This window comes from Phascolarctos cinereus, unplaced genomic scaffold (assembly GCF_003287225.1).
Source record: "Phascolarctos cinereus isolate Bilbo 61053 unplaced genomic scaffold, phaCin_HiC Scaffold_1;HRSCAF=81, whole genome shotgun sequence".
NCBI classification, from domain to species: Eukaryota; Metazoa; Chordata; class Mammalia; order Diprotodontia; family Phascolarctidae; genus Phascolarctos; species Phascolarctos cinereus.
This window is the reverse complement of record NW_027555514.1, coordinates 105,285,344-105,302,096: the sequence shown is the minus strand read 5'-3', so window position 1 is coordinate 105,302,096 and position 16,753 is coordinate 105,285,344. Positions and strand designations below refer to the sequence as shown.

The 16,753-nt window shown below is 38.6% G+C and overlaps 1 pseudogene; it reads left to right on the top strand.

Moving 5' to 3' along the window:
• Window positions 1–15,459, top strand: part of LOC110216152 (ribonucleoside-diphosphate reductase subunit M2 pseudogene) — a 167,986-nt pseudogene extending 152,527 nt beyond the window's left edge.
• Window positions 15,460–16,753: the final 1,294 nt, after the last annotated feature.

The following is a 16,753-nucleotide window of genomic DNA, read 5'->3' as shown; positions in this document are numbered from 1 at the left end:
TGATGGAGTCATGTCATCATTCCTCAGAGGATAAAAAGCTGTTTCCTCCCAAGGGATGTAATTTCCTCCTCTTCATGAAGAACCTCATATCTCTTGCCTAGTTCTGAGTGGGTCTTCTTTTTCTCCTCTATGTTACCTTCTCCCACCCTTCAACCTCCTAATTGTAGTTGGGATCCTTCCTTTTCTCTTCAGATCTTTTTCCTTCTTTGCTTTCACATCAAAATATTTTTAAGGTGTGATGGGGTCTGGTACATGCACAGACCCCATCAGTTTAGTCGGCTCATGCAACCTCACAACATAGAAGATGCACAGTAGCTTGCTTCTGGGAGAAATGTGGTATTGGTATGGGAAGAGACTGTGGAGCATGTGTAGGCCATTCTGTAATAGGTTCTAATTAGCTAACCAGAAGGTGAAGAAGAGGTAGCTCTTTAGTAGTCAGAAAGAAAGTAGTAGCTGAAGTATGTTAGTTTCAGGACTTCCTCTTTACCTCATTTGGTGAGTCTTTGGCTCCCAGAAATACCATGGTAAGGTTAAATTCCTTAGGGCTTTTTCCTCTCTGAGCCCTTGTGGCTCTAAGAAACAGGCTCTGAATCCCTGGTCTTTTCAAAATTTTATTTTCCCTGTTCTGAGCTAAAAGGTCTGGAGAGCGAGCCAAAGAATCCAGGAGTTGGTATCCAGGCCTGGCATTGCAGCCAGCCCAACACACATGCCCTGAGGAGCATGGGGTAACCTCAAGAGATGGTATATGTCCTTTGAGACTTCAGACCTGTGGCTACAAAAATAATCCTCTAGCAATGTTGCAACATCTGGACTTGACCTAAGTGGGACTGATGTAGGTAGGAACAAAGTTAAGTTGAGCTTACTCTTCCCCAGGAAGTATGGGGGAGGTATATGCCTTTCAGTATTAGATGAAATGTTTATATATTTGTTCTTGCTATATTTTTAAGTAAATTGCTCCTTATAAAAACTAATTGATGATAAGCAGTTAAATAGAACTAGGATAGGCCCTTTAATAATGAAGGAAATGCAGCCAGTGTGGGCTTAAGCCAATGACAGTAGGCAAAGAGAAAATCCTAACCTTTCAGGGTTACCCCTACTAGAGGGAGATGTACTCATTGCAAAGGGACATCAATTCTCTGACAACCTGGGAAATTGGAGAGACATTTTCCTACCCTTTTACCATTTTTGGGGGGAAGTAATCCTGTTTGTACCTTATGCATAGAAAACAATTACTTATCTGAGGCAAAAGAACATCATATACATTATGTGGGACAAGTGAAAGTTTCTCATGTGAAATGGAAGCTATGCTCCCAAAAATTTAGTTAGGGGCTTTAGCATCAGTAGGGCCAAGGTTTCGTTTTGTCCATGTGATCTCACACACGAGTTGCCCACCCTCTCCCTTGTTTTGTAACTACCACCCCAGCCTTATCTTTACCAAATAAAGCAATCTTCTAGCTCCCAAGCTTGTTTTGGGTAAAAAGTATCTCTTAGTTTCTAAATACCTCAACCAATGAGGATAAAGAGATTGAGGTAAACAAGTGGGGGCGGGGGTTCTTAGAGTTTTTTGTCTAAGGGTATAGAACTGCTTGTTTGCTGCCTGTATCTTGCCTCCCTACTCCAGTCCACCCTGGGTAGGTGATGATGAATTCTCTCACGAGACTTGCTAAATAAAATTTCTGTTCCTACCTAGAGAAGCCTCTGAATTTTATTTTCGGTAAGGGGTCTCTATCACACTCAACATGACACAGGTCACTGCAAAATTCTACCGCTTCTCCATTTTTCTCCAAACAAGAGCCCAGGTCTTTTGTATTTCTTACTAATAACTCCTTTAGCTAACCCTCTAAGAGAACTACTTTAGCAATTCTGGAATGGCTAGGCACAGCCAAATACATTTTAGGAAGTGCACAGACAAGCTAAAATATATCCAAAAAAAATTACCAAGATGGTGAGATAAGTGGAGACCATGATAAATGAAATTCAGTTAAAAAGCTAGAGATCATTAACCTGGAAAAAGGAAGACTTAGGTGGGACATGATAATAGTTTTCATGTTTTTGAAGGGCTAGCAAATGAAAAAGTTAATTATATTTGCTCTGCTTATCCCCCGAGGACAGAATTAGGAACAATGCCTAGAAGTTTCAGAGAGTTTAGGTTTAATGTAAATTCAGCATAAAGAAACCTCTTAAAAGAGCCAACAGGGGCTGGGACGTTTACCCTACTCTTACCCATACTAATCATTGTGGTATATGAACATATTTCAGTGCTGGGGAGCCTGGCTATTAATAAGAGTGCATTCTTTTCTTCATACTAATTAGATCATTAACAACCCAACCCCCACCCCCATAGCCCAGGTACAGTGCTACATAACCCCACCACCACCAAAGGGCACTCAGTGTATGATATGAATCTTCAAGTATGAGACAGATAGTTTATTCCCACTCACAAAAAGGAAAGATAAGCACAAAATAATCAGCTCAAATTAAGAGAATGATTAGAATAGAAATCAGTAACAATTCATAACTCTAGTTATAATCTGTTGAGAGGCTAATTAAGCTGCATCAGAGCATAGCATCAGAGCAAGACTGCTAATCAGAAATTTTATATTTCACCTTGGCATTGCATTGTCTAACCACTCCCCTGCACCAATGTGCTTTTAACATGGGTCATAGTTGGGTCAATTCTCTTGTCCACAACCATCCCTTCTGAGTTTCCCCCTGCTACTAGCCACCATCAAGTTTCAGGGACCTCTATCATGCCACTATTCAGTTCCAATAATGATGTGACCTCTGAACCTTTTGAATTCACAAAATCCTCAGGACATACTCTGCTTGAAGTATCCAGTAACCTAAGGTCAGAAAAGAACAAACATAGGAGGGGCAAAAGCAACCAGAAGCCATGGTGTAATCCTGCCTAGCCAAGTTTATATTCCATGTGGACCCAGCAGCAGACAGGGAAAAGAGCACCTCTGATCCCCCATCCTACCTTAGTAGAAAGCCAAAGCAGAGAACACAGTGCTTGCCTTGTGGGAGAGTCAGAGCTCAGAGGGCTGAGCCAGAAACAGCTTATTTTAAGACATAGCACCATGCTGCCCCTCCCTGATGCTGCCACAAGACAGGGAAAGGACTAATGGATAACTCAGGGTTTTTTACATAATTCTAAGTGGCCATGTCCTTTTAATGTACCATATGGCTAAAAGCATCCAGGAACTCTATCCTCCCCAGAAGTCCAAGCAATGAGTCACCATAGCCTTAGAGTCTCCAGAAGTTTCCAATGGATTTCTGTGTGAATATTCCTATAATGTCTCCTATAGTCTCATTCAGCCCTAACACGCATGCGCGTGAGCGCACACACACACACACACACACAAAACAAAAAAACAAAACAAAACAAAACAAAAAAACTTACTAACAGTGAGAGGTATCCAAGGTGAAATTGGCTGCCTTGAGAGGTAATGATTTTCCCTTACTTGAGATGTTTAAGCAGAATAAATGGCTACATGTATGGGATGGTGTAGAAGGGATTAATGAAAACACAGGATATGAGCTTACAGCCAAGAATAATTTACCCAGGAAAATTGAGTATAATGCTTTAGGGGAAAAAATTGATTTTTAATGAAATAGAGGACTTCCAAGCATTCCTGATGAAAAGACCAGTGCTGCAGAGAAACTCTGAAGTTCAGAGAAACATAAAAAGGTAAACATGAATGATGTTAAAAGACTAGACAATGATAAACTGCTTACGTTCAAATATGGGGAGATGATATGTGTGTCCCCTCTGAACTTTAACATAAATAGAGTTCATAGAGGGAATCCAATTAGACAATGCCGGAAGTGGTTCTGCTATGTCTTGATGTTCTTAAAGCAACAATGGAAAGAGAGGGGAAGAAAACACTCTGAGGGAAAGGAGGAGGGAAGGAAAATTAGGAAAAGTTATCTCACATAATCAAGATACACAAATAAACATTTATATAAACAAGGAAGAAGGGGTAGGAGGGAGCAGCTGATAACTTGAACCTCACTCTCATCTGGTCAAAAAAAGGAAGAATACACATACACACAGTGGGGTACAGAAATACATTTCACTCAACAGGAAAATAGGAGGGAAAGGCAAGAAAGGAGGAAGAGAAATTTGAGGTAGTCTCGATTAAGGGAGGGATTAGTTCTAAATAGAACAAACTTTAAAGATGTGCAAAGATGTACAAAAAATATTTTAAAACTACTGCCACCTCTTTTTGAGGTGGCAAAGAATAGGAATCTGAGGGGACCCCTATAAATTGGGGAGTAAGTGAATAAGTTACAGTATTTAAATGTTATGGCATATTATCATATTGAACTCCTATCAGCATAATGACCAACAAGGATTCCAGAGGACTAAGAATGAAATATGCCACAGGGTCCTATGGCTCAAAGAGAGGGAGGAATAGATATATCTCTAGCATCTCCTCCTACTCTTCTCCAAGGGAGACTTTAATTCCTGCCAGGAAGGGAAGGAAGAAGTTGGAACAGAAGCTGGCCATTCTGCTTTCCTTAGAGAGAGAGGGTACTAGGCTAGAATTATATCTATCTGCTTCATTAAATATTATTAGCGTAAAGAATGTAGCTTTCAGGTTCAAGCTAAACTCCTGATTGCCATTTCTTAATGGAGGAGAAAACCAGGGTCTATATCCAGAACTTGACTTCCTTCCCGCCAGATACCAGTTCCGTAATGAGTGCACATAACAAAAAGCAAAGAGACCCACTTACCCACGTCACCTGCAAAACAAAAACCAGAGAAAGTATACATATGAGAATAGAGAGGTAAAGGACTTAGAATGAAGAATGAGACAAATTTTGGGGGAACATGATCAATGTGGAGATGTTTTTTGATTAACTATAGCTGTAGCTAAGGGGTTTTGCTTTTCTTGTGTTCTCAATTGAGGGGCAGGATTAGTGTAGAAGGGTAAGAAAGTAGAGCTTGGCTAATTAAAACAAATTAAATACTTTTCAAAACAGAAGAAAGGATTCATGATAAGATCCATGAGTTAGACACATGACCCTGAGTCCCTTCCAACTTTTGGATTCTAAGGGTCTTCCAACTCCAATCCTGTGACAATTGAGTGCCAAAATATACAGACAGTAACTTATCACCTGCTACCATTAGAGAATATGTCCTCTTCCCAACTTCTCCATTTTTATGGATGCTACCATACAACTAACATTCACTCCAGATCAAAACCTGATTCATCTTTGGCTTTTTCCTTTCCCTTACTCTGGATATCTCATCAGTTGACTATTCACATTGCTGTCATCCTGTTATAGACTCTCAGCACCTCTTGCCCATTCTAATAAGTGAGCTTCAGAATCATATTTCTGAAATCAACTTAGAAGAATGGAAGGAGAGTATGGAAGTAATTTTGGGTTGATTTAATATAATTAAAAGTAGAACACTAAAGCTTTTCAAAAAGGAATTAGGACACTATTATACCAAGTCTATCTTAATTACTGGCTGTTTAGCACACAATCCCATTAAATCTTACGTGCAACATGGTTTAATGGACAGTCAACCAGCCTTAAACCAGGGAGACCTGAGTTCAAGTCCCACATTTAACACTGGCTATGTGACCCTGAGCAAGTCATTTAATGTTTCTATATTCTGAGAAACTCTCTAAGACTATAAATTGAAAAGAAGTACTGGCCTGCAATGGTAGAAGGAATTTCTTAATCCAGGGAGTTCTGTAGGCCATGGAAATTACAGGCCTAGTCCCAACTTCTATCTCTATCCATATCCCTACATATAACATATTCGTAACCCCCTAACCTTACCTTTCAAGTACTCTTTAACTTGAGACATCTAGCTTTGGAATACCCTCCTTATTATGTTCTAAGAGACAGAGTAGGAAATCTATATTAAAAACTGATATTCTTAGAGCTTTGGTTCCTTATAACCCTAACCAAATAACCACTTTCATTCCTGTGGGCAACTGGTTACCTGTGGGACTGGGATAATCAGATATACCCATGCTTACTGGGTACATTACAAATTAGTGTTATCCAGTTTCAATTGAGCTTTCACTGAAATAATGCAATCCTTTTATTCCTTTTAATTGCTTCCCTACCTCCATACCCACAGAAGCTTTTCCAAACCTTTTTTCTCCTCAAGCCTCCCACAACTTCTCCCACCTTCCCCACCCTCACTGAGGACCTAGCCATTTACCTTACTGAGAAAGTTGATATCATTCCCCATGAGCTTTCTCTTTGACCCTTCTCTTTATCTCAAAATACCTCTCCTCCTTGCCTCTAGTCTCAGAACATGAAGTAGCCTTTCTCCTTACAAAGGTTCTACATATACCATTAATCCTGTTTCCTCCCATCTTCTCTAACAGATGGCAACCTCAATCATGACCTCTCTCTAATCTTCAATGCTTCCCAGCCTACTTGTTCCTCTCTTACTTCCTTCAATTATGTCCAAGTCTCCCTCATCCTTTAAAAAGAAAAGAAAAAAAAATACCTTCAATATCCGTCTTATTCCATTGCCAGACAAAACCCTAGAAAAAGCTGTCTATATTCATTGCCTTCACCACTTGTCCTTTTACTCATCTCTCCACCCTTTGCAATTCTCAACCCTCTGGCTTTAGACCTCATCACTCAGCGAACTGTCCTCTCGAAAGTTAGCAAAAATCTTGTTAATTGCCAAATTTGATGGCGTTTGCTTAAGTTACCAATTTCTCAACCTAACAGCTGCATTTGACCCTGCTAACTAACTACTCTCTCCTCCTGGATAGTCCCTCCATGCCAAGTTTTTGTGGCCATTTCTACTGTTTCTTTTCCATATCTTTTTCTGGCTCCTCATCCATATCAATTCCCCTGACTGTGGGGGTTCTGCAAAGCTCTGTCTAGGATATTTCTTTCTTCTCTCTCTACACTCTACCCTGGTGATCTCCTCTGTTTTCATGAATTGAATTATCATCTCTATACGCATGACTCACAGATCTATATATCAAGTCCCAGTCTCTCCCCTGAACATCAGTCTTGAAAGGCCGCTTGCCTTTTGGACATTTTGATCAAGATATATCAGAAGCACCTCAAACTCAGCATATCCAAAACAGAATCCATTATCTCTACCCTCCCATTCACGCCCTCTTCCAAACCCCTATTTCTTTTTAAAAATGTTTTTTTTCTTAATATAATCAATGACTCCCCCAGACCCACATTTCCACATATAAAGTGGAACAGAATAGGAGAATTATATGTGAAGTCACAAATCTATATATGTACAGCTTGCTTTAAAAAAAAAGTTGTCCTGTTTGTTTCCTTCTGAATTTCCTTCTGTTTTCTTCAACGCAGCTTTAAAATATTTAATTGACTATTTTTTTCTTATTTTTTTGGCAACACAGTTGCTAACTCCTCTCTCCTTCCCAAGTCCAACCCCTCAAATTTAAAAAGCCACAAGCCTGTATATATGTGTGTATATATGTATATATGCATACATATTTACATATGCATAGTCAAGCAAAACAAATCTACACATTTGCCATGTGTTTTTGAAAAGTGTATATATCATGGCTCATAGGATACCTTGAGGTCAATCACCCTCTTTCAGGAGGTATCAAACTACAATAGTAATCCTTTGATTGGTTACTGAATTAATCAGAAGCCTGATTGAGTCTTTTTTTTCCCTTTTTGTTTTAAAAACATATATTTTTTCTAATTGCATGTAAAAACAAATTTTAACATTCATTTTTTAAATTTTTGAGTTTCAAGTTTCCTCCTTCCTTCCCTCCCCCCACCCCGGAAAACAAGCAATTTAATATAGGTTATACATGTGCAGTCATGTGAAACATATTTCCATATTAATTATGTTGTGAAAGAAAACACAGACAAAAAAAACAAGCAAAACTAAAAATAAAGAAAGGTTTTTTAAAAAAGTATACTTTGATCTGCATTCAGTCTCCATGAATTTTTTCTCAGGAAGTAGATACCATTTGCCATTATAAGTCCTTCAGAACTGTCTTGGATCATTGTATTGCTGAGAATAACTAAGTCACTCATGGTTGATCATTTGTCCAATATTGCTCTTACTGTTCTTTTGGTTTTGTTCACTTCTCTTTAAATCAATCCATGTGAGGTTTTTCTGAAAGCATCAATGCTGTAGTGTCCCAATTTTCCCACATCCCCTCCAACATTTGTCATTTTCCTTTTCTGTCATATTAGCCAATCTGATAGGTATGAAGTGGTACCTCAGAGTTGTTTTAATTTGCACTTCACTAATCAATAGTGATGTTCAGCATTTTCCCATATGCTACAGATAGCTTTGATTTCTTCATCTGAAAACTGTCTGTCCAAATCCTTTGACCATTTATCAAATGGGGAATGACTTGAATTCTTATAAAATTTGACTCTGTTCTCTATATATTTGAGAAATGAGGCCTTATTAGAGAAAATTGCTGTTAATTTTTTTTTCACAGTTATGATTACAGTATCTATTTCCTCTATTCTGTTTTTTCTTATTTATCCTTCTCTCTCTCTCTCCTTTCACCCTGTCCCTCCTCAAAATTTTAAAAAATGAAAGTTAAAAATTGTTTTTACATGTAATTACAAAAAATATATTTTTTGTAAAACAAAAGAAAAAAAGGTATTGTTCTTCTGACTACCATCTCCCCTAATCTGCCCTCTCTCCCATCAGTCCCCTCACCCTTCACTTTTCCCCTTCTCTTCCTATTTTCCTGTACGGTAAGATAGATTTCTAGACCCATCTGAGTGTATATGTTATTCCTACTTTGAGCCAATTCTGATAAGACTAAGGTTCAAATGTGCACATCCCCCTGCCATCTTCCCCTCCATTTTAAAAGCTCTTTTGAGCCTCTTTTGTGTGAGATAATTTACCCCATTCTACCTCTCCCTTCCCCCTTCTCTCAGTGCATCCCTGTTTCTCACCCCTTAATTTTATTTTTTTAGATATCATCCCATTATAGTCAACTCACACCTGTGCCCTTTGTCTATGTGTATTCCTTTTAACTGCCCCAATAATGATAAAGTTCTTAAAGTTCTTAGGAATTATAAATATCATCTTCCCATGGAGGGATGTAAACAGTTTAACTTCACTTATGATTTCTCTTTCCTGTTTAGCTTTTCATGTTTCTCTTGAGTCTTGTATTTGAAAGTCAAATTTCCTGTTCAGCACTGTTCTTTTCATCAATAATGCTTGAAAGTCGTCTATTTCATTAAATATCCATTCCTCCTCTCCTCCATCCTCACCCCTCCACCGCCACCCTCCACCCGAAGGATTATATTCAGTTTAACTAGGTAGGTGATTCTTGATTGTAATCTTATCTCTTTTGGCCTTCAGAATATCACATTCTAAGCCCTTCAATCCTTTAATGTAGAAGCTGCTAATTCTTGTGTTATCCTGACTGTGGCTCCACAATATCTGAATTATTTCTTTATTGCTGCTTGCAATATTTTCTCCTTGACCTGGGAGCTCTGGAATGTGGTTATAATATTCCTGGGAGTTTTCATTTTGGCATCTTTTTCAGGAGGTGATTGGTGAATTCTTTCAATTTCTATTTTATTCTCTGGTTCTAGGATATCAGAGTAGTTTTCCTTGATAATTTCTTGAAATTTGATGTCCAGGTTATTTTTTTGATCAGGGCTTTCAGTTAGTCTAGTAGTTCTTAAATCATCTCTCCTCAATCTATTTTCCAGGTCAATTGTTTTTCCAATGAGATATTTCACATTTTCTTCTATTTTTTCTTTTTTAAAAATCATGTTTGCTTCTTGATGTCTCGTGGAGTCATTAGCCTCCAGTTGCTCCACTCTAATTTTTTTTTTTTAGGCAATTGGGGTTAAGTGACTTGCTCAAGGTCACACAGCTAGTAAGTGTTAAGCATCTGGTCTGAGGCCAGATTTGAACTGAGATCCTCCTGACTCCAGGGCTGGTGCTCTATCCACCACACCACCTAGCTGCCCCTCTACTCTAATTTTTAAGGAATTATTTTCTTCAGTGAGTTTTTATACCTCCTTTTCCATTTCCAATTCTACTTTTCAAAGGAATTCTTTTCTTCAGTGGATTTTTGTGCCACTTTTAGCATTTAGACTATTCTGTTTTTTAAGGTGTCATTTTCCTCAGTATTTTTTATGCCTCCTTTACCAAGCTGTTGACCCTTTTTTCACTATTTTCTTGTATTACTCATTTCTTTTCCCATTTTTTCACCTTCCCCTCCTATTTGATTTTTAAAACCCTTTTTGAGCTCTTCCAGGAATCCTTTTTTTTGGACCTTTTTTTGGAGACCTGAGGCCAATTCACATTCTTCTTTGAGATTACGGATGTAGCAGTTTTGACATGGTTGTCTTCTTCTGAGTTTGTATTTTAATCTTCCCTGTCCCCATAGTAATTTTCTATGGTCAGGTTCCTTTGTGGTTATTGTTTGCTCACTTTTCCAGCCCATTTCTTGATTTTTTAACTTTATGTCAATATTGGGTTCTGCTCCGGGGTTGAGGGAGCACCATCTCAAGCTTCAGGTTTTTTGTGCAGCTGTTTCAGATTTCTTTCTAGGGGATCTGTAAGTTTTCAGTTCTTCCAAAGAGATATGATCTCAGGAGAGGTACGCTTACTTCTCTCCTTTGCTCTGGCCTGTGCTCTGGTCTGTGAGTGACCACAAGCACTCTTGTCCACCCTGGAACTATGACCCAGTCCCTGCTCCCCTGTGGCCACAAGCTCCAGCGTGCTAGTGCTCCTCCTTGTGTGACCTGGCACCATAAAGAGCACCGTACATTCAATGACCGCCAAGGATCCCCTGTAATCTCCTTCTGACCAGCTGTCCAACCCCAACCCCCTTACTATCTGTGGGCTGAGAGGTCCAGAAGGCACTGCTATCCATTTAGTCACACCCAACACCTGCTTCTGGCTTGCTGGGGCACAGCTGTGTTGGACTGTGCTCCATTCTCATGCCAGTGACACAGACCTTTCCTACTGATCTTCTGAGTTATATTGGGCTAGAAAATTCTTTCACCCTGTCCATTTGTTGGTTCTGTTGCTCCAGAATTCATTTGAAGGCATTATTTGAAAATTGTGTAGAGGGGAATTTAGGAGAGCTCCGGGAGTCCCTCCTTTATACCACCATCTTGGCTCTGCCTCCTGATTAAGTCTTTCAAAGATACTTTACAATGTTGCTGTTACTATGCTATAGTCCTACATATTATATTGTTCTCCCTATTTCTGCCAAAGGCATATTTATTCTTTCAGTCTCCTGGGTTCTTAACCTTCCTATTTTCTTAGTCTTTCATCCCACTCATCCAATTATGCCATTTTTTCCTCCACAAAGCCTCTAGCATCAGATCCCCTCTCCCTACTCACACAGCCACTACCTTAGACCCTCCTGACTTTTTACCCAAATGATTTCATTATTTCAGAGAATGTATTCTCTTTTTATCTCACAGAATCCCTCTCTTCAAGATGCCTCTCAAGCACCACTTTCTACGTGAAATCTTTTTGGAACCTCTGCTACTGCCCTGTCCACCAATCTTTTATTTAACTACTTCGTATTTATCTGTTCTCTTTGCATTTCTTCAATATATACATACATATACACATACATACATTTATCCATATACACACACACACACACATGTGTGTGTGTGTGTGTGTGTGTGTGTGTGTGTGTGTGTGTGCGCGTGTGTGTGTTGAATTCCCTATAAGAATGTAAAGTCCTTGGAGACTGGCAGACATAGTGGAGTAGAAGGAAGCAGTATAATTCAGATCTCTTCTGTTATTATTCCAACAGAGGTCTAGGATGTGCATCAGATAGAGTAGTGATTAGGAAATCCAAGGAGAAACCACAGTGAGTCATTTTTTTTTCAGCCCAGGTCAGCATAGGAAGACAGCAAGAGACCTGTGGGGATTGGGGAGAGGATCCAGACAAGAAGGCCCCAGAAGAGCCTTTGAACATGGGGACTGGACTGGGGTCTGCAGCTGTGTCATTCTGACCTCTGAGCTAGGTCACTGATACAGTGGGGACTGAGGTGGGGATAATTGGTTGGTATCCAGTTCAGACCTGGCCTAAAGCTGTATACTGGGCAAAGAACTGGAACAGAAACAAACAGTAAGTACTCTCACCTAGGAGCAGGGTCATGGATCCATCCCACAAACCTGGCCCTTTAACTGAGTAACTTGGATAAGGAGCTGAGACCCAAGCAGGAAAGAAGTGAATAAATAAGAAAGGGAGAGAAGCCTGCATCTGTTTACCCTGCACTTATAGAACCTTCCAGCTAGCTCAAGCAGCTGGTGCCATTAGCAATCTTTTGTTGCTCTTCTTCAGTCATGTCTGAACCCTCATGATCCCATTAGGAGTTTTCTTAGCAAAAATATGGAAGCAGTTTACCATTTCCTTCTCTAGCTCATTTTACAGATGAGGAAACTGAGACGAAGAGGGTTGAGTGACTTGCCCAGGGTCACAGTGCTAGTAAGCGTCTGAGGCCACATTTGAACTCGGGAAGATGAGTCTTCCTGACTTCAGGCCTGGCACTCTATCCACTGTGCCACCTACCTGCCCCAATAGCGGTCTACCGGAGCCAAAGGATCTCTGCAATTATGTCACTCAGACCCAAAACCAAAACAGGGACAAGAGCTTGTAAAGATGGGCAGCAATCAGACTTGACCCTTGATCAGACCACTTAGGGAGCACTGAAAATTTGCACATTCCCAGCCTGAGCCACTCCTGGGATCCTTTGAAGAACAGAGCACTCACCAATTGGAGAGACTAGCAGCAGGGCCCCAGGAATACAAATCAGGATCAAACAATGCCCTGACATCCTCCCTAGAAATGAGCAGATTCTGGGCCTAACACAAAGTCCTAATTTGAGGAGATCAAAGGTTGGAAGAATGAATAATTTTTAAAAGAGTCCCTTGATAAAGAATTACTATAATGCCAGGGATGCCCAGGACTTAAACCCAGAAGAGGAGAATAAATCCAGACCATCTACAAACAAAGCCTTAAAGTGAAACACAGCTTAGAAGGACAACTGGAATTCTTAGAAGAAAAGACATATGAGTTGGGTTTTTTGAGAGTTTAAAATCATATTATAAACTAAATGAGAGCATCAGAGAAAAGAATTAGATAAGAAATGAAAGCTTTGGAGAAAAGACTTAGGAGAATTAACATCTTAGTACAAGAGATGTAAAACCTTTCCCAAACAGCAGAGTCCATGAAAATTAGAATCGACTGAATAAGTTAATGACTGAGACAACATGAAATATTAAAAATAAAATCAAAAGACTAAAAAAATAGAAGAAAATATATGGTATCTCATATTTTAAAAAAACTGACTTGGAAATCAGATTAAGGAGAAATAATTTTAAAATTATTGGGCTACCTGAAAGCCACAACAAGAGAAAGACAGAGAGAGAGCCTACATATCATATTTTTAAAGATGTCTTATTTTAAGAAATCATGAAAGCATTTTAAACCTTTCATCTCAGATTTGTCTCTCACTTTGCCCAGCCTGCTCTTCTACCTACTCTTGCCTCACGTACCTAAGGCATTCTTGCTCTGCTCACAAACCCTGGCTGTCCAAGTCACCCACCTGCAGCAGCTTTGCCTTTCATCCTTAATGGGGATCAGCTTCACAGACAAAGAAAGCTCCATCCTCTTCCCTGAATCCTGATGGAGTCAGGACCAGTAAAACAGTGCAAACAATTTTTGGAGCTCTTACAGCTGGTAAAAGCCAAAGCAGTGAATTCACCAGGCCTCACTGGTTTGGAAGGTGGAAACTTGCAGAAGGAGAATCCTAAGCACTTTGTCTTCTTCCTCATTCAGTACCACCATATCTGACAAATTTAAAAGAAAACACAAGTCTCCTTCTAGACAGCTGGGGTGGGGATTTGTATAAGAATATTCAGTATAGGGAAGCTTGGAAGCTTGAGGGGAAATATTTTATTTAGGGCAATATTTATTGAGGGGAAATATATTTATATACATTGCATGTATTGGCTTTCTTTGCAGCACAGGATGGCAGAGTAAATGCAAACTTGGTACTGCAGTGAGCCAACAAATACAGATAACCTAAGCCTGCTGTTTCTATGGCTTCCAAATTACCACGGAAAACACATTCTGAAATGTAGTCTCCTTATTGACACTTATATTAAAGACTCAAAAGAAAGGAATTTCTCTTCAATGGCATTGAAACACTACCTTGTGTTAAAAAGAAAGCTGGACTGTGCTGGATTGGAGACAAAGAAGCAACATATGGTGAATGTGTGGTAGCCTTTGCAGCTGTTGAAGGAATCTTTTCTGATTCTTTCACATCGATATTCTGGCTCAAGAAAGGTTTAATGCTTGGCTTAGCTTTTTCCAATGAACTTATTAGTAAAGATGAGAGTTTATACTGTGGCTTCACCTGCTCAATGTTCAAACAACTATTAAGCAAACCTTCAGAGGAAAAAGCAAAATGAATAATCATCAATGCTGCTAGAACAGAACAGGAGTTTCTAATCGTGACTTTGACTGTGAAGTTGATCAGAATGAATTGCACTTTAATGAAGCAGTACATTCATTTTTAGCAGACAGACATGTTGGAACTGTGCTTTTGCAAGATTTTTAAAAATAGATTTTATTGATATCTTTTGTTTTCACATTTCCAAATTTGTCACAGTATCCCTCTCCCTTCCCCTCCCAGAGAGTCATCCCATATAATGACATTTTTTAAAGAAAAAAAAAATAGGGGGGAAGAAGAGGAAAAAAATCCACAAAACCAACACATTGAAAAGTCTGAAAATAAATGCAATGTTCCACACTTGTGAGTTTCCTTCCTTTGACAAAGGAGTAAGGCTCGTATCTTTTTATAACTCTTCATTGAGGTCATGCTTATTCTCTATAATTTTGCAAGATTAGTTTTATTTTGTAGTTGTTTCCATCTCTGCCCATTCCTGGTTTGGAGACTTGGCCTCCTGGAACAGCCTGCCCACCCCAAAGGACAGAATGTGATGCCTCCCCCACCCCCCTTCACAAGTTGGACCTCTCCCCAGCCTGGACAGGCCATCACTACTTAAGGTAAGTCTGTCTTTCCCATTCCCCACTGTGTCTGTTTGTGCCTCAAAGGCACGACGTTTATATCTGATTGTATCAAGACTTTTATTTAAAAGTTGCAGTAATTGTGTGTATTTTTTCTTAGTTCTGCTTATTTTATGCCTTATCAGTTCATATAAGTTTTTCCATGCTTCTTTGTATCCACCATGTTTGTCGTTTCTTACAGCACAAGAGTATTCTATTATATTCATGTACCACAATTTGTTTAGCCATTTCCTAGTTGATGGGCATCTTTGTTTCAAGTTCTCTGTTCAGCAAATGTTTTAAAGTAGAAAATCCATTTGACTATATGGAGAATATTTCATTAGAAGGGAAAATTAACTTCTTTGAGAAGAGAGTAAGAGAATATCAGAGGATAAGAGTGATGCTAGTCCAGCTAAGGATTCTTTTACTTTGGATGTAGACTTCTAGATGAACTGAAGACATGTTATTATTTAGCTGGATTTTTTTTTTCCTTCACCAGAAAAAAAAATGCTTGTGTTACTTCCTTTGGTTTTTTGTTTGTTTGTTTGTTTTAGCATTAATTTTTTTTAAATGTTGATTATTTATTTAATTTTAACTTTTTTTTTAATTTTGAGTTCCAAATTTTCTCCTTCTCCCTAGCCACTCTCCCATCCACTGAGAAGGAAAGCAATATATATCAACTAAACATGGGAAACCAGGAAAAAGATTTTTAAATATAAATTTTACTGATGTTTTTACAGCTCCAAAATTGCTCCCAGTATCACTCTCCCTTCTCTTTCCTTCCCCTCTGCTGTTTTTTTTTTACTTCTAGAGAGTTACTTTTAGAGGTACATAGTGAAATATCCATTATTGATGTATGACACAGTTATATAGCTACTTTAGAAAAATCTTGTTTAATGTTGTAAGTGTCATTGCTTAGGATGTGGTGGTACTTGGGACATGAACTACCTGGATTCATAGATAGATAGATAGATAGATAGATAGATAGATAGATAGATAGATAGATAGATTGATTGATGATAGATAGATACATAGATAGATAGATAACTTTTTCAATTAAAAATCCAATGCTTTTATAAGAAAATTGATCTCAGATAACTTTCTATTTTTAATTAAAATTTTTATTTTCCCTTCCCCCCAATTAAAAAAAGAAAAACAAAAGATTTATAACAAATATGTGTAGATAAGCTGACCTTGTCCAAAAAAATTATCTCAGTACATACCCTGAATCCTTCACTTTTCTCTTGAGAGGTAGGTAACATATTTCATCATGAGCCCTCTAGAATTGTCATTTGTCACTATTTTGATCAGAGTTTAGAGGATTTTCTGTAGCTTTAATGCCATGGCCATTTTGGATTTAGAATGTGGAGACCCCTTAAGTTAGTTTAATACAACAAGATTAAATGCCAAGTTTAATCCATCCAAATTAGAAAATCACAACCTCACTGCTTACTCCAAAGCAGATTTTAAAAGTTTAATTTAAATGTTTAAAGTTTTATGCTTGCACTTTATATAAAGTTTTAAGCCTAATTTTTAATTATAAAAATTAAATCATGAAAGAAAACTGTCTAGATCTCTTAGTATCAGAGGACAAAGTGAAAATAGGAAGAATTCGAGTCACCTCCTGAAAGCAACTCCAAAATAGAAACTCAAGAACATCACAGACAAAATCCAGAGCTTCTAGGGTCAAAGAGAAGATGTTACAAGGAGCCAAAGAGAGAGAGTTCAAATAC